Genomic DNA, 19322 nt, shown 5'->3' on the forward strand with positions numbered 1-19322 from the left:
GCCAGCGCTGCCAGGCTTCACTATATCACCAAAACTTCTAGAAGCAAATACATCATGGTTATGCACAATTAAATTTTGTTGTGCGACTCTCTAGTGCAGCCATGTTAAACAGACTTGAAAGTCTAGTTAAAGCGAAGTGTCTGGGATTGGGGTGTAATCCAGTTCACAGTATTGAGAATTGTTTTTCATGCACCAAAAAATACAACAAATTACACATCAAAAACAAAATTATTCTCAAATGAGATCATAGATGTGACATACTGTGCAGCACATTTGGCAGTTCATTCACAATTCAGAGGGATTTGTGAGTCAAAACAGGGCTGCAGTCATTAAGAACTGAACGATCAAACTTCAGTGAACGGTTTAATTTTCTGTCTGTCATCTAAACAGTTAAGTAGAGTAATTGTTTCAGTTCTACCTTGATCCACACTCAAGTGTTAGGGTTAAAATGCAACAGTTCTGGTCAAGGCTCCAGTTTTTAATTTGGAGTAGCTGGATGAATTCAGTGACCCCAATAAATTAGGTCTAGCACCAGTAATGTGTGCTTTTGCTAAATTAGTTGCATAGTTTCTTTTATTTCACACAATGACATGGGCTACATCTGTAGTATTCTGTTTTAACTTAGCATCAGTGCTTTTTACAGAGCTGAGATTAAAATAAATATTGTGTTTATATTGTGCCTATAATTTAGCAGTTTTTGCACTGTACTACTAAATGCTGCTAAATGCTCTTAAATAGTGTAACCATGTCATACTTATTTAACTGCAATTTCTAGAGACAGCTCTCAAAGTTAAATCCTGTTTTTAGCTTAAACAATCATACTATCAGATAAATCAGTGCTGTAGCTATTTGACAGCCTAATCTATGGCTTTTCATCAGTAGGCTCCTTTTGTTGCAGCTTTTTTCCACTGCCTTCATCTGTTCAATTACATTAATAAATGAGATTTCATAGGAAGACACATCTGTGGTTAAAGCGCAAAAAAAAAGAGGTCCAAATAAAACCATCTCCCTGACGACGCATGTTTTACAGCATCGAGAGGCCGCTGAATTAAGCATGATGCAAACACGGCAAATTGAATCAATTTGCCTCCTCTAAATAGATGTGATGCGTGGAGCCTGAATGCTCAAATGAATAAGAAAGAATTCAGACTTTAATGATGTTGTTTTTGTTTGTGCATTTTTTTCCCCCTCTGCTTAATGAAGGTTCCAGAAGATCGGGCGTAAAGAGGAAGAAAGATATCTCATAACAAGGCGGCATGGAGGCGAGGAGTGCGGTGTCACGCACGCCGTGCTGCAACCACCGGGAATGAACTGACAGGCCATGGTGGAGCACACGGCCAGAATCAGAAGGTGAGTGGAGCATATTAAACTGATAAGTGGCCATGCAGAAAATAGTGGGGCCACAAAGACACACAAAGCTGACTTTGGACGTGTATGCACATTTACTTACATGTGACCAGTGGTGAGAGTAGAAACTTTAATGGGAGAGCCTGATTGGGGCAGGTTTAAAAGAGGGAGGTTTTATGTTATATTAATGAACTCTACATTATCATTTGTTACCAACTGAATACCTTTAAGTATTCTTCTGATGAAATAATGCTGATAAATATTATTATTGTTTGCAATTCCAAATAGCCTACAACTGTGGACAGATTGTGACAGCATGGGCTCCTGGAAGCAGACATGAAAAGACCCTCTAGTAGCATGGACATGAGTCCTCGATTTGGACCTCAGTGTTTGTCCAATGCATAGCGCAATAGCATTTTTCTGTGTAATAAATATAAATATAAACGCGTCACTCGGTCTTATGTTAAATGCACATGTGATAGAACAACTAGTAATCAGGTGCACATTTAGCACAAGGGGAAAACAGCAGAGAGGGATCACAGGCCGTCTCTCATGACCTCAGTTGCTTGCAGTGTTAGCACACACTATTGGGATGCCACCAGGGCAGAGAAGCCGTGCTGACAAAGTAGCTATTGGGCTACGACTGACAGTGTTGTTTAAGATGTGTTGCTATACCTAACCCTAACCCCTACCTGCGTTTTGGCTTGGGTGTTGCTCTTGATGGTATTTCTTACCTCTTTGTAGTCATTTTGTGCCTCTTTGTGGTCATAACTATACCCTCACACAGAGCTTCTGGCCCAGGGGCCTCTAGCCTCTGACCCATTGCAGGTTCAAGCCATGATATTGAAAAGCCAACTACTTATCACCTTTCGTCACCCCCCGCACTGCCCCTGCCTGTATACAAAGAAAAAAAAATATGCACACACACACAGAGAGGTAAGCAAAGCAAATTTGTAAAGGATAAAGTGTCACATGCACAAATGGACAAACACTGCGGTCATGTCTCAGGGACAATCCTGTCATCGTCGCGATCGATCAAGGCTAGCCTTTCTCTTAAGCAGACGGTCTGCAGCACTCAGCGATCAACATGGAACACAAAGCTTCCAGCGGTACGGACACATTGACAGCCTATGATTAAATCAGTAACTGTGGCATCATTGTGGACGACAGTGATGATAGCACAGAGGGCACTTATCAAAGGAAAGGACCAGAAGCTTACAACTGCACGGATTCACAAATAGATGTTCGTGGATGATGATTAAGGAAATTAATTTGAGCTGAAAGTGAAGCAATTATCACCAAACTCAGTTGCCACTGAACACGGAATTCTGCAGAGCTCATGAATAATTGTTTCCAAGCGTTATGTTTTGCCTGTCAGTCAGAAATGCTCTGCGTTAGCTGTAATACATCTGAATTAAGCGGCTGGTGGCACTCTGTCACGTACACCCCGTCGTAAGCCGTTAAATACATAAATCGGGTTTAAATGAACACACACACCACTTGTCTTGCCTGGTTTGCAGGGTAATTCATCTTCCAACTCCATGATTCTGTTATGCAGTCAAATTGACAAGTAATCCATTGCTGGTGTCCTTGTTGTCAGCGTTAAGGTCATTTCTGATTGTTGCATTGAGTGAACAGACTTGCAGCTTTGCGACACAGCAGGAGGTGGCAGAAGATACAGCAGGCAAATGTATTGATAGAATGAAGCATGACAACCCGCTAAAGCGACGACGTGGAGAAATTTTAGGAAATTGTAAGGAAATGTTTAAAAGCCATCCTCAAATATTTTAAAGTCATTTAAAACTCTGTTGTGACTTTCAATCCCAACCTCCTCCAAAGACGACCATCCTTGTTTTCTTTTGGCACACTTATGCAGCATTTCTTACCATCTTAGTTACAGAGACCAAAAGGTACAGGCCTGCGCAATACCTATCAGGGGACTATGCAGTGTATTACATTCTTTTGAGTAAGTGTATTAAGGCTTTAAATGGATTATAGCTCATTATCCGCGAATGCTTTTCAGAATATACTGGGAAATGGAGAGGGAACCTGACTTGGTGGTTTGTTAGAGCTGCTTTCAGGAAACCTTCACGGAGGTGCTAGATAGAGCTATAAAAAGACTCATTCTTTTTTTCCTAATTAGTACACTTGAGAGGGTTTTTGTTAGGACGTTGTTCATATTTCAAGGTCAAAATACAGAATCAAGCTTGCTTTATAAACAAACTGTAATTAGTTAACTGAAATCTGAAACTGATAATACTGCTTACTACTTCTTTCCACATCATCTTCCTTGGTGTTGAGACACATTACTTTATTTGGCTGCTTTCAGTTTTTCATCTTTAGCTGTTCTATGGCACATTTTTAATATTTGTTCTTATGAAGTCTAGTGCAAACAAAGTGAATTTCAGTTGAATAGCAACAAAGAATTTGCATTCAGCTCTAATCCACAAAACAGCCACAGAGCTGCCACACATCTTGTTAGGTTAGACGCAAACAAGTTGCGAGTGCACAGGTAGAAAGTCTGTACTCTCAAATGCATCTGAGCTGTAACATCTTGTGTTGTCTCATAAATTGTTTTGGGTGAACCTAAAAATATTGCCTGCCTGTCAAACAGATCACTTCCTATGAAGGGATCACTGACTGGGTTAGAAACCCAGGAGCTCCCACCAATAAAACATTTTATGTCTTGTCCATACTGCAAGCAAAAGCGCTCTGATTTTGGGATGTGGATGTTAGGACAGACTGCCTGTGGACAGCTATGAAACTCACAGCAGATCTACACTAACATTGACTCAAATAAACACAGTAACACATCACGTCTTGTCCAACTCCTCCCTGGAAGTTGATAAGTTGCCCTGTGGTATGCACTGAACTGTTCCCCTTGTCCCTCTCAATAAAATACTGTAGAATCATTCACCACAATTTTGGATAAAGTTGAAGCTACTGTTTGCTTCTTTCAAACATGATTGAATCAATACGATGCAATTCATATTTACATTCTATACATTTTAGAAACACTTGTTTATTAAGTGCGATATCTTTGTTTTGTTTTGTAGGCATAATAGGCTTAATTAAACAATAATTAAAGGTGAAAGGTAGAGGACTGAAATTTATAACATGTTTGATGATAAAATAGTATCATGGAGGAAGAAGGACCACTTGCCTTTTTTGGCTTTATCATAAAAAACTTTGATGGTCTTTTCCACATTTTGATTAAAAGTGTGATTGTTGTTTTAAATTGAACACATATGTAATCAGAGTAGACCTGACACACCTGACAACCGCTGCAGCCTGATTGTGGGACAACAGCTGCAGCCACTTGAGAGATAATGATCAAATCCTAGGATGCCAAGGTTATGGTTGCTCATCTATGAGAGAACAAACAAGAGAGAACATGTTGTTACAATTCAAGCCGTGTGCTGACGTTTCATGTGCAGCAAAGGCACAGAACTCTGATATCAAACTCCAACTGTTAGACATGTCAGATGTGAGGACACACATTGTGGTGAACACATTGCGAGTGGCTGACTGAGAGGGGAAACTGACAGCCCCAGTGCTGAGCAGCCACACATGGAGCCAGTCTGCATCTCCCTCTCAGCCCGCAGTCTGGCTTTACACTCCCTTAAACCTGTCTAAAATGTATCCAGTGATTCACCCAATTTTTATTTTAAAAAGCCCTGCAGGCTGTGTGTTTGTGTCTTCTCCACTCCACAGTGGGTAAAAGCAAAGCATCCATTTCAAACAGAAACTGTCAAATGCATATGTACTGTCACAGCAAATTATGTTTCATTTATTTTCCTCCTATTTCGTAATGCTGCGCTTATATAAAGTATATTTGCTGATTTTATCAGAAGAGGAGAAATATCAGCATTCAGTGCATCTAGAAACTATTTTTATTCCTTAACAAGGGAGATGACAGAAATTGTACCTTCCTTCACCTTCCTCCACAGCATAGTTTTCTGTGAGGATTTCTGGTGGTCTTTTATTCAAATATCTGCAAAAAAAATCATTAAGCAAATGTTTATTATTCATCCTTAACAAAAAAAGAAAGAAAAAAAAGAAAAACATTTGCTCTGCCATTACCATCCATCTGCCTTTGCCATTTCTTTCCGTTCTCTTCTTACAGATCTTCTCCTCTTAACCCGCAGGATGTAATAACTGTCATCTGCCACGCCAATGAGCCATGTAGTAAAACCGCCGGTCTTTATATTTATCTAGGCTAATCTCAAAGCCGTCACGGCAGCCATTACAAAGGGAAATGATGCTTTATTTGGTGCGGCTGTGGAGGAGGGACAGCAGAATGAGTGGGAGGGTTCTCCCAAGAATGTCATTTGGAAAACCCGTCACCTTCACGACGCAGAGTCATTGAGGCGTGGACGGTGGGTGGCCGCTGGTGACAAGTTTGTTGAATATTGGTTAGATAGTAGATATCAATGTTAATCCTTTTTCACTGTTCAGTTTACTGTACAGAAGTGAGGCATCTTGTTTACATGTCAAGTTAGATGGCACTTGAAAAGGCCTCAAGCCATTTTCATCATTTTCAGTTAACTGTAGCACTTTCTGGCTTTACTTGTCTTGTTGTGGTCTGGCTGCCAGGCTCTGCAGCTGACAAGTGATGGCTATGGCCTGAGCCAGGGAAACCCATGGGAGGACAGGAGATGTCTCATAAAATATGATGTGCCGCTTAGCTACAGAATCGCTCTCGCATCCTGCTGTGCTGCTTCAAAAGCACCACCGAGCTGTTTCGAGTGGATTCAACATATTGTACAACCTCCTAGTAAAATGTTCAGTGAGCTTGAATACATTAACTTTGTTGCTTCATTGTAACACCACGGTGGGAATAATGAGCGATCAACACGTGCATTGCTTAACATTTCCACAGATTAGTCTCAAGGGTCCAGTGTGGGTGTGTCTTTAAAGACTTTAAAAACTTTTTAAAGTTATAAAAGTCAGAAAGTGCCTTTATTTCCTGTTATCTCATTAAAATGAGGACACGGTCCAATGGAACAATGCTATTGATGAGAACAATTGATTTTACTCTGGGATGTGACAAAAGACTGAAATTCAGCATCCCTCAGACTATCTCAGGACTGTCTACACACAGCCGACACACATCTCAGCCCCAGCTGTGAATCCCGCTCTCCCAACACTAATATTTACCTCCCTTATAAAAGTCATTGTTGTGTGGCTCGCTCTAAATCAGAGGCCTGCTTCTGTCGGGGATGACAGAGGAAAATATAAAGCATCTCCCACAGTGATGGAGAGCTCTGGAGGATTTTATTAGCTTGGTAGAAAAGACAACCCTCATAAGGTTCTGGTGTATGAATCCAGCTATGTGTGAAGCTGTAATACAGTTTGTTTCTGGCACTCTTTCGCTATTAAACCGATTTAATACTTCAGACAAATAATCTTTAACGTTTGAGATGAATGATGATTTCGTTTTCAGAAATGCAGTTTTGGAAATGCACATTCGTTGCTTAATAAAGTAGCAGCAGATTTTTAACTGAAGCCATTAAAGTCCCAGTGTAATGGCAGTTAGCGTGTTTTTAGCTTTTGTAATGTGACACTTGTCTAAATGGAAGAGAATGTGCAGCCAAGTTGAAACTGAAGGGGATTTAAACTGAAAATCATTCAGGCTTTTGATTTCACAACATGACTTAGCTTAGCTTATTTGCTGAAGAACGACAGCATTTTGAAACTAGCTATAGCACCTGTTTCAGCCCCCACTTTGTTAAATCATGAGGTGGAGGACATTGTAGAAAATGAAAATTTTTTGAAATCCATTTTTTTTCCCCAACTAATATCCAAACACACAAGATGAGAGGGTTATGTGGTTTCCCCACGTTTAAATAAAAATGTAAACACAGATATTCCTCACTGATATTCAAACAAACATGTGACCCGTGAGAGCAGGGACTCTACAGAGAGCCACAGCAATTTAGAAGCCGTCACCTTCTGTTTAGTAGTAAACAGTTTAGCAGTCAATTTTTTCCCAGTAGCTATGCAATTACAAACTATAAAGGCAATGGAGAAAAAGGTTTGAGACTTAATAAGAAGCTGTTGATTGTCAGAGAAACTGGAAGGTGGTTGAAATGCTCCATTTAACCCCAAATAAATAGTTATTGATCATTAATGTATTATTAGATATTCATTCTTTTATACATGTTGAATTTTATGTTGTTTTCAGGCAAACTGGATGTTTTTTTTGCATGTTCGACTGAGCTCCTGATTGAAAGACTCTCGCTAAGCTAGCATTTAATTAGAATGAACTGATTGGAGGTTGAACACTGTCTCCATTTTACCTTTAATTAGTGCCAAATTACACGCTTCTTTCCAAGAACCTCCATAGGAATATATTACAGACTTAATGTGAGTTTACAGACCCATAAAGTGTTACCAGATAAATTTATGAGGGAGCCTCTGGATGAGTCATTAAAAATATTTGAACATTTTACCTGAAAAGAAAGAGACTGATGTGAAAAAAATTCATTCTTGACATACGAATAGCAGAACATTTAACACGAGGACACAGAGAAACAGCTTAGAAATGCATATTTTTTTCTCTGCCTTTAAATATTGAAGTTTTATGCATTGACACTTCGGTTAGGCACTCAACATCTTGTTGTCTCAAGGCTTCTGTTGCATACGTTTGAAAACTGCTTTCTGCGATTACAAGTGTATGTGCGTATCTATAAATAAAAAGGTTGAGCAGCGTTACTGTGGAACACAAAGCACCGAAGGAGACATCAACGCAGTGTGCCGTAATGTACATCTGGATTCAGTGTAGAAATGTGAGACGGAGGTCAGGTTGTTATAACAGAAGAGTCCGTGGAGTGTGAAAATGTGGAGTAATCTTTCATGGCCCACGCTAATGCAGCTTTCCAGCAAGAGAGAGAGAGAGGAGACAGAGAGAGATGTACAGTAGCCAGCAGTGAGGAGTAGCTGCTGCCAAATTCACCGAGGGCTAGACGAAGACGAGCCCTCGCCATCTGGGCTGCTCGAGGCGAGGCTGAAAACAACTCCGGCTCCATCTCTGGCTCTCCAGCTCACATTTACACATCATTTTTATTCATCTCTTCCTCTTTTTTTCCCCCCCTTTCGCTCTTTTGGCCTTTCATCCCATTAAACCGTCCCATCTTGACCTCCTGTGTCTTTCCCAAGCTGTCTTTCCTCTTCTCGCTCACACTTGGCACTCGCTACCCCCCTCCCTTCTCTTCTCTCAAGGATTTATCACTTTTAATTATCTTAACTATCCCGCTTCATACTCGGCTTGTATCTAGCATATTTAATCTAGGATTCAGCAGGGCTATTAGTTACACTAAACATGCGGAGGCTAATTGATTTAAGGAAGCGAGATTTGCTTGTTGGTGCTGATGGGTTTAACTAAAAGCAGGATGAAGAGCAGAAATGGAGGGATAGGAGTGAAACCAAATGCTCACCCTGGAGAAGGGAGTTTCTCCTTTCTTTGTAAACTTTGGATTTCTTTTGCATGCTTTGATGTCCGAATCAGTTTGTTTCGACTCTGCCCGAGCTCGGGGAGCCGCAGCACCGCAGCGCAGTGCATGGAAATCATGATTCAGAGCTATTTTAATGTCTCACAGTCTATTCCAATACAAGTGGGAATTTTTTTTTTCTCTCCCTGATTTACATGGGATAACTGTGGTTAGGATAAATATTTTTGGTTGGTGGGGAAACAGAACAGCGAAACAGATGTCTGTTTAAATGTCATGTTTGTCGCCGAGGCTGTGCTGACATTTTAGTCCCAGACTTTCACCTCTCGGATTTGTTCGCTGTGAGTCATTACCAGAATCAGGTTGAGTCAGAGCTGTTGTTGTGAATAAATATGATCTAATTGATAGCTGACCTCTCACATTAACGAGCAAATGGGACCAAAACCAATGCACGCCAGGAAGACTTAACTATGTTTGCGTGTCTTTCCAAATCATCACAGCCGTGTTTTTTTTTTTGTTGTTGTTGTTGTTCTCTGTGTGTATCTGTGTGCGACTTCTACTGCATATGCAGTTAGGGCGGCTGGTGGCCACGGATATTGATAATGGCATTGGGGACACTCAGCTTCTTGTCTTATTAATCACACTCGGCTGAGCAGTGACCTTTCTCCGAGCCCACTGCTTTGGGCCGAGCCAGATCCCCTGCCTCTGCCGCCCCCCGGGATCGGCAGGCTGACATCACTCACCCTGCGTCCGCTAATGTCAGCCCCGAGCTTGGCCGCAGCGGCTCACCGGCCCTGTCTGGTGCCCTGGACACAGCCCTGGATGACAGAGACATTGATCACTGCGGAAGCTCAGGTTGTCCGGGGGTGGCTGGGGGCTGGGGACTGGGGGTTGTGGTGTCTGTATGTATGTGTGTGTTTGTGTGTGTGTGTTTTGATACAGCACCAATTGAGACTGGTGAGCGTAATTAGACTTCACATCTGGGTCTAATGAGCAAATCAAGACCCATCATTGATCAAGGATCAACTGGCCTTGAGCTGTTTTCTGATTGGTTAAAAGCTGCACATGTGCTGCGAACTTCAAAGAAGCAACTAATTATTTATTTAGAGGGCTCAACATGAATCCACAGATAAGTGGATACATTATGGATCTGTAAACAATAAGAGAAAAATTACCCCGATGATGTTATATGATCTTTCCTGTCCTGTAAATAACATCTTCTGCGTTTAGATTTTATGACAGTCTGTGTACACAGAAAATCACTTTTCTAAGACAACAAATACAATGTAACCTGGAAGCACAAGAAACCGGCACTAGGCTAATATGAGTACATTAGGAAATATTGTGTTATATCATAAATGTCAATACTACGTTTCTCATAAGGTCTTCAAATAAAAGGATTCAAGGATTCAATAGTTTTTGTCATAAACAGTGAAATGCAGTATGGCACAATTCTGCTGTAAGATTCCCAATACATACTTGTGAAGAAAGTCTGGTAATGAAGCTCGGGTTATTCTTACTGTGACTGAGATACAGTTACAGTTGTGTTCTGTCCAAGAGGGAAAGTGAAAAAAAAACATGTTTTTTCAGAGGATATCATCACCTTCAGTGTCTATCAAAGAAACTTTCATAAATCTTAGAAATCATAGAAAAATTGTAAAGGTCATCCTTTCTTAATTTGGGTTAATCAGATTAAACAACGCTGACATCTTGGGAAAATGCTCATACCTGAATATTACGTATGCAGTGCTCATGCTATTTATTTGCTTTAAAATGTATTTTAGGTGTAAAATCCTCAGTGCTGCATGTAAAGCCTTGAAGCTCGATACATTTGTACAAACAGACATTGTCAAATTGACAGTGTTAGGATTACTTATTCTCAGATTTTTCCCAGATTTTTATTGTTTTTTTTGAATACACAGTGGATTCTTGTGAGTCATTGTCTGGTCAGTATATTCTTTTGTACACCCGCTTGTTGGCAGCTGCGCCAGGCAGCAGGAGGCTGAGGCCTAAGGGATTCGCACAACATCCAGGAACATCCAGTCCGGCTGATGCAGCACCTGCTGTTAGGATGGAAAAGGCATATGCACAAACACGAGCCGCAGTGACATGGGACGGGTGCTGGTTCTGGATATTTGGATGCGCTGGGGCCTCCATTAAATTTAGCACATCAAAGTTATTTCTAAACAGCCTCCGTGTACTCTGGTAGTGCTATGTTTTTTTTTATAGCTTTTAAAAGAATTCTAAAAAAGCATGTCATAACTTACCTTTAATTGTATCTGATTGGTTTTGCCGTTTCTTCATATGCAGATGTCTTGTCTCATATGAGAGTAATGTTAGTGCCAGTCACGTTGCAGCGATTCTGGTGCACAAGAGAAAGAAGTAGGTTTTACTTTTGTTGCATTCCTTATTTATCCACTGATGTCAGAACGGGCAATGTAGTGTGGAGGAAACTGTCTGACCAGCTCAGCTAGAAACAAGCCAAAACCACACACACACACACATTAAAGAAGACATCAAAGTGTACGTTGATTAGGGTGCAGCAGCACAGGGGCACCAACATTAGGCAAAATAATTTAATTCAAATTATTCAAGGATAAAAGGGTAAGAAGGGGGATTGCAAATCAGCAGTTATATTTGTGGAACATGCTGTTCTTGGGCTTTCTGCACAACTTTCAATAAACATATTTCATAACAACCGCACTTGGCACCTTATTCCGATCTGTTAATGAGGACGATGTCTTTTATTGTTGATTTGGTCCCCCAGAGAACAAATTCATTCTGTTTCGTAATAACGATTACCGAGTTTTCACCCCGATGACTTTGCCTTGCTTTGTTTGTAAAACTTTTCTCTGTGAATTTATGGCCAACAAACAGTAAGCTGTGGACAAAGCTCATCATCAGAGAAAGAGCGGATTGTAATCAGCTGATAAAGGACTTCATTATTATTATTATTATTTTCTCTCATACCGCATGTGACCCATCACATGTATATTTCTAAAAAATAGGACTGGTGATTTTATTTGCGTCTTTCTTCCTCTGTGGTATGATTTAGTCTTTTGACCTTTTGCTTTGTTTACTGTTTCTTCTCAGTCATGAAACACAAGCATCTTTAAAGCCTTCATAATGTGGTATTTGTGTGTGTGCGTTCACGCTTGTTTGCCTGTGCGCGACTGCGGGCTTTTGTTCGGACAAAAAACACACATGACCCAAATGGGGCACGTATGCGTGTGAGTGTGTGTGTACTTGTGTGGTCTGTTGTCTACTGGTGAGTGTTTAGAGAACAGATTTCTTTGACGTTGACGGCAGCAAAGCAATACAGATTTGGCAATTAACCTTGATGTCACTGTAATTACCAAGTCACTTTAGTAAAATGAATTAATTTCCCAAAAGGACTCGGAAACAAAATTACCTCCTCTCTTCCTGAAGAGAGCCAATATGGCGTCTGATAATTAGGGGAGAAAAAGTGAGCCGCTGCCATATTCCTGTCTCTCATTGTGTGTATTCTGTGTAATCTGCCACGGGGGGAAAGCCACTGATACGCCTGCCGCTCCCATAACTTCCTCTGGGTTCACGCTGCTGTGCAACTCACTTGTTCATTTTTCAGTTTGCCACATGTTGAGCGGCGTGCCTTTTTCTTCTTCCTCCAAGCCTTTCATCTTCTCTCCTCGTCGGCTTGTTTTTCAGACAACGGGCCATGTTTCTCTGTATGTGCCAAGGTTTTTGTCACGTGAGTTATGTGACACAACAAGTGGTAAACACTCTTGCCGCTCATCTTGAAGGATGCCACGTGCACTTCGGGGAGATGGAGGGCAGACTTTCCACAGCTTGCTTCCTGAGGTCTAAATCTCCAAATCCCCACTAAATGGCTGAGGTGTCTGTCTGTCAAGCCTTTTATGCTGCTTCATTTAGTATGTAAAATTTTAATAAAATGTTTTTAGCATGGTGGGATTTCTCAGATGGTGCCAAATAAGAAATGGTTGGCTTTGCCAGACAGCAAATAAACAGGGTGGATCAAGGAAAGTGTATAAAATGTGTCCTTCTCCCCTTTAATGCTTGGTCTCCACTAATACTAGAGCATAATTATATTTATAACCTCATTACATTCATGATTGATATTTTGTTTAATATTTTAGATAATTTAGATAACTATTAGATTATTTATTAAAGATTATGAATTATTTTTGAAACATGTATTTTTTAACATCCAGTGTGTAATGAGGTGCTGGGAAGACAGCAGCCCCTTCAGCTTCCTTTCCTGGTCAGAGTGAAACACAGAGGAAAGCAACATTTTAACTAACTAACTAAGGGTCCACAGCCGTGGTAGCGACTTGATGCCAGTGTCAGCATGCCGACATGCTCACATTGACAGTGCTAACATGATGTTAGCAGACTTTAAGCAGGTATCACATTTACAAAGTTCACCATAATAGTCAAGCATGTTCGCATGCTAGCATTCGCTGATTAGCAGTAAACACAAGTTACAGCCATGGCTGATGGGAACTAGTTTTGCAGTTGTTTACTGATAATTTAAAGATATTTGATAGATACACATTACAGACAAAAATATTTGGATGGACCTCTTTGTATGAATGGGCAAAATTTTCCACAGGAACGCTCCAAAATCTTGTGGAAAGCTGTTATAGATGCAAAGCTGTCTATGTATTTAGAATGCAGTGTCATTGAGATTTTGTCCTGGTGATGCCATTTGATTAAAAATTAAGCATTAGGACATTATAAGTTTGCCTCTGTTGTTCAGTCTTTTTGAGCTTTTCTTTTTCTTAGCAGTGACAACCTGTCATTAATGTTAACAGGCCAAACTAACTGCTTCAAAACCTTTGGTTAAATCACGGAATCTGCAGGTGTCTGAAGGGAAAATTTCTGTTTGTGTTTGGTTTGTACAGTTTGTTTTATGTTTGCATGCATCATTTTAGCTTTTCTCAGGATGTGTTTTATGCTTGTTTTCAGTGTGAGTGAAACAAATGGCTTGACTTTTCGTAATGTACATTACACATGCACTAGTAGGGCAGTGGACAGGACACAGCCTGCGGGAAGAGTTGAGTCAATTAGGCGTGAATACAAACCTTCAGCCTGCATTTGAATAAAAGGAGAGAGAAAGCATGTTAAGTGAGTCTTGACCAAAGTCATGGGTGGCTCTACCCTCAGCTCCACATCATTAGCCAACAACGTTTCTCCTCTATGGCATGGACAGACTAATTGCTCTTGAAATTGTCTAAAGAAGACGAACTGTGCGTATGTATGTGTGCATGTGGCACTCCATGACCATGTGCATGAACTGGTCCTGACATGTCCAGTCATTTTTAATAGGCTCATCTACCAGCTAGCTGCATAGTTTGTGTGTGTGTGCGTGTGTGCGCGCGTGCATGGCCACGGAAGAGTTCAGAGCATAGGGAGAGGTCAATACAGAGACAGATGTGAGAACAGGCTCTCTGACAAGAACCCCCATCACAAACCTCTGATGTCGATGCTGTCTTCCCTGTATGACTCAGGTCACTTCGCTCTGTGGGAGGGTGTTCGCGTAGCCAAAGGTGTGTGTCTGTCCGTGTGCCGTGTCACTCAGAGTTCGGGGGACATCGGGCCTCGTGGCGTGCTGAACAGAGAAAGAGAGAAACAGTGAAACAGCAGGACAGGAGCACACATGTGTTTGTTTTCCTGCGTGTACGTATCCATGTGGGGATGTGACTGCACGCCTCCACACACGCCTGTGGACGTGTGAGAGCGAGGATGTTTGGGAAGACTAGAAAGGTCAGCAACATCTGTGACATTATCACTCGAGTGCATTGAGTCCATGCACGTAAAACAGGAAGTTCTCTCCTTACATCTAAGAGACAAGGTCACACAACGACATTTACATTCGCAGTAAGGTTATTTATTCCACTGGGTGATGATGTCACAGTCAGCACATCAGGCTTGTATTTTTATAGACTTTTGGTCACATTGTGAGCATTGCACAAGGTTTGATCCAGAGTGCAGCATCATGACAGTATCCCCCTGAAAACATCACTGCAACCAACAAAATCAAGGGCAGAAGCAAAACTACTAGCGGGCTTCTTATTTTTAGATTTTAAATGCTGTATGGACATTTATGTTATGACTCATCCAAGCTACAAAATGAATTGTTGGCTGGTAAACATGCATTGTAAACCAGTGTCTGTCTGCTCTGCCAAAGATGGCTTGTCTGAGAGGGAAAAAAATAGTCGCTCATATCACTCACAGAGTGACAAGTCTGTCGGTCAGTAAACAGTCTAACGGCATGTACACATCATGATCTCGCCAAATGTGTTGATGACAGCGTGAACTGGGAGGGAATAATAGTCAAAACTCTTCAATTACGCTTAGAAGAGGATCACATCAGTATTTTAGTCACTGTTGTCAGGATCTCTGGCAGAAGACTTGGCAGAAGCAGATTTTGAGTGGTCGTGACATTCACTGGCTAACGTTCAGCTTCTCGGTCTTTAATCATTTCAGTGTACATATGCCTTCAACTGCGGTTGTCACTTAGCGGTTTGCAATTCTTATCTTAAGTGGAAATCTCTGGCTAGCAGTCACCGTTAAATTTTACTGTGCTTTTTCATATAACGGTCAGAAGTAAGCTGTGACAGTGATGTAGGTGACGGACGAATGATTGTTGTTTTTCACTAACACAGGGGCTTACTTGATCGCTCTGTGTTTGGAGTATATGTATTTTTTTTACGATAATGTAAAATTCTTTAAAATAATTATTAATCGAACTGTACAGTAATAGCTGATACATCGAACGCTATTTCTCATAGCATATCTCAGGTCTCATTGTTTATATCACACTTGGGTGGAAATAAAACTGGGCCCATTTTTCCTCCGCCCATACAATCCTGGCATAAACACTGCTCACACAAAAACCCCACCTGAAGGTAATTTGCGAAGGTGGCATTAAGACCGCCTGTGAGATGGCATCAAAAAAATGTGCCTGTTTAATGTTCATTATTAATGAGCCTCGATGATAATAAATGTCTTGTTTTTTTTCTTGAGTTTGCTCTCTCTGTTGAAGAACAAAGGCAGCATGTGTCACACAGAGCATATTATCTTCACCAGGCGTTGGTACAACATGAGCCTTTAACCAGTCGTTAGAACTGTTAACGTCCTTTTTGTTTCTTATCTTGTCGCCAAAAGAATATACAATTAGCACGCTGTTTACGTCAGTTATCTCCACATACGGTTGAAGCGACGACACATTGTTTTTTATTTTACAGTGATAAAATTACACAGTCTAAAGATACAAAGAAGCCCAACAGCAATCATGTGCATTGTACTGTGAAATGCTGGGTCTGCACTGTATTCTACAGCATTTTATGAACAACTACGCACTTTAGATGCAGAAGCCCAATTAAAATCATAGCTGCAAACAGGTCGTCTTTTGGTGAGGCTCATTGTTTTGAGTGAAAAATAAGGCACCCTGATATACTGAGGAGAATTACAGCTTCAAATTCTTTCTGTCAGGATATTAAAATATATATATATATATACTGCAGAGGAAGTAAAGGAGTGTGTACGAGCTGGACAATGTCTCCTGACACAAACTTCCCAGATCCCAACCTAATCGTGAATCTTTTGTTTGCACCAGAATGAGCCGAATCTACACTCCCACCCTCAATGCACAGGACCCAAAGGATCCAACATCCTGATTCAAAATACCCCCAGAAGTCCTGTGTCCCTTCTCCTGACAGGTCAGAGCTGTTTTGGCAGCACATGGGGGACCTACACAAGATCAAGCAGCTGGTTTTAGCGTTGCGGCTGATCGGTGTAGCTTCTATCTTTATCTTTTAAACTTGCTTTCGCTGATGACTCAGTTGAACACCCTGGATATATTCTTCAGTGTAAAATATTATTAAACAATTCTCACCACCTGTGAAATGCTATTCCTGCAGCTTGGTTTTGGCATTATTTTTTTCTAAAGTCAAAGTTCAGCCTGAGACTGTACTTGTAGCAGTTTTTGCAGAGGCCTACAGGTACCGTGTATTTGATAACGATTAAGCAAGATAAACTTTCCCAGTTGCTGTGATAATACACAGAGCAGCATGTGCACCAACACACACACACACACACAATGTCAGTTTAGTTCAAAGTAACAATAATCCTGCAAAGGCTCACATTCAGTCTGATTAACTAGGACAAATAGCAAATCTAAACAGATCCCATGTGAACAAACATGGACCGAATGCATTGTTTCAAAAAGACAAAAGCACATGCATAATTAATCACTGTAAATAAAGGCTGCGACTCCAATTATATTTGCTACAAAAATAGATCAAATAGAAAATTAATTTTGTCAACTTGTCACACAGTTTGGCTTAAAAGAAAAATAGGAACACGGATAAATACAGGTACTAACTTCAAACAAAGCTTCCCATCAGATGGTGTATTTGTGTGTGTTCCTGTGCGTGCGCTTGTACATGTGTGTGCATGTGCGAGCGTGTATGTGCATGTGTGTATCTATGCGTGTGTGTGCACTCTGCTCTTGAGGGAGACAGATGGGACAGACCTCCACCAACCGACTCTACTTTCTCTCTGCATGAGTTCTCACCATGCAGAGAGTTGTTTTAGTGCCAGAGAATCTCTCTCTCTCTCTCACACACACACACACACACATGCACGCACGCACACACTGGAGCTAATGCGACAACAACTACTGTTTCATTAATCATCTGTATGTGTAAATTAGGCGTGAAGAGATGAAAAAGAGTATTTGGAGCATAAAGACTTGGACATACCATCCTTTCCTGTGTTGTGTGGTAATAAATTGGATGACAGAGTGAAGTTAACGAGCTGCTGTCCTGGTTTGTTTCTGATCACACGAAATGGTGTTAAATGACACCAATGCACATACATGTTTCCTGTTTGCAGTTTCTACTTCCAGAGTTTAAAATGAAAAGCTGTTCTCTTAAATTATGTGGTTCCTTTGTGGTGGTTATAGTTTTGAAAATAACTTCTCTGGAATATAAGGACGGATCCGCGTATTTTTCTCTCGCATGACACTAACCGTTCACTCTAACTGAAGTTTATGATTCCTCGACAAAAGAAAGCTTTTCCCGGGAGGTCCTCTTCTCACTTTCCCCCTGCTTTGTTTCACTCTTTTGCATATTCACACCTCTTCTTTAGTTCATAATCACACTTGTTTCTCTGCTTTCTATCTCCATATGTTGCTTTCACGTTTAATATCTACAATTATTTATCTGTGTTGGCAGTATTAAAAGACTTTCTGAACACTCTGTCTTTCCCCAAAGATGAACAATTCACCAGGCTGCTTATTAGAGCAATTCATCAAATCAGCGGGCAGTGCTGATTAAATCAACTTGGTAATAAATGGAATGATCTAAAGCCTTCTGATGCCCAGAGTCCTCGTAGCCCACCTGCCCGATTAGGAGGCAATTTATCCTGTAGCTATCCACAGAGTCTCGTGCTTTAAATGGAGGAAAAATGCGAATGTCATTCTGTTTGTCTGATGGCAGGAATTACAGGTTCTTGATGAGGGGTAATACTTTGACCCCGTGGCGAGATTGGAAAAAAGAAAAAAAAAAAAAATCTTCTTGTCACATAGCGCCATCTCCAGATCTATTTTAGGTGACTGTACCTCACTAAATTTATGGTATGTGCCTAAATAATTAATTTTCCCTCTTCTGACTGATTTATAATGTAAAACCAGAATATGGACTCACTCCACAGATGTGATAAGTGCATGTGCAAGGAGCCAACAGGATGGAGGGAGCTACTGTTTTTTTCTCCTAGTGTGCACTGGCACACCAAAACTCTGCTACGAAGGTCAAGTTCTTCTTCTTCTTTCTTAAGGCAGAAAGAAAATCTTGCAGGAAGTCCGATGTGCCACAAAATATTTAGAGGTGTGGTGTGAACATGAGCAGGTTACAGCTAAAACTGTTTCTTATGATCATTTTTTAATTAACCAGTGTTTATATTCAAAAGGTTAGCACACAAACCTACACGTCAGGTTTCACAGTGTGTCTTATGAGTTAACTTTGTGTCTTGGACAAAGATCACACAATGTGTGCTTTGTCTGTTTGTCAAAGGTTACACGGCTTTACACATGCCATGTAACACCGCCTTGTTTTTGATTAATTTCACATTGTTTACCACATAATCATCCCTAAACTGACTACATGAGTGGCTCCCCTCAGTCTGAATGTAGATGAGCCGTCCCATACGTGAATGTTTATGCTAACACACTTGCAAGCGAGCTTCTGTGTTTGTACTTGTATTGCACAGTGTCCTGTATTTGTGCGTGTTTACTGCTCGCTTATTGCCACCTTTCGGTGATTGGGTATCTGTATGCAGGGAGGTAAAAGTGGAGAATGTTGGCGAAAGCAACTCTGGGCAAGCATCAGATGGCTCCTGATGAATAGTCAATTAACTATAAACTTGTTCCAGGAATGACCAGCGAACGAGGGAGGAGAGGATGGCTGTTGGAAAAAAAGGCATCCATTATCTAGCAGCTAATTATCTAGCCACTGCCAT

General features: G+C 40.9%; 1 long non-coding RNA gene across 1 annotated transcript in view; it reads left to right on the top strand.

Moving 5' to 3' along the window:
- LOC124054079 overlaps positions 1-19322 on the top strand; it is an 83164-nt gene that overhangs the window by 6355 nt on the left and 57487 nt on the right. Inside the window, exon 2 of the long non-coding RNA XR_006842308.1 lies at positions 1204-1350. This is a non-coding gene — a long non-coding RNA (uncharacterized LOC124054079). The remainder of the gene's footprint in view (positions 1-1203; positions 1351-19322) is intronic.

Source organism: Scatophagus argus, chromosome 22 (assembly GCF_020382885.2).
Source record: "Scatophagus argus isolate fScaArg1 chromosome 22, fScaArg1.pri, whole genome shotgun sequence".
NCBI classification, from domain to species: Eukaryota; Metazoa; Chordata; class Actinopteri; family Scatophagidae; genus Scatophagus; species Scatophagus argus.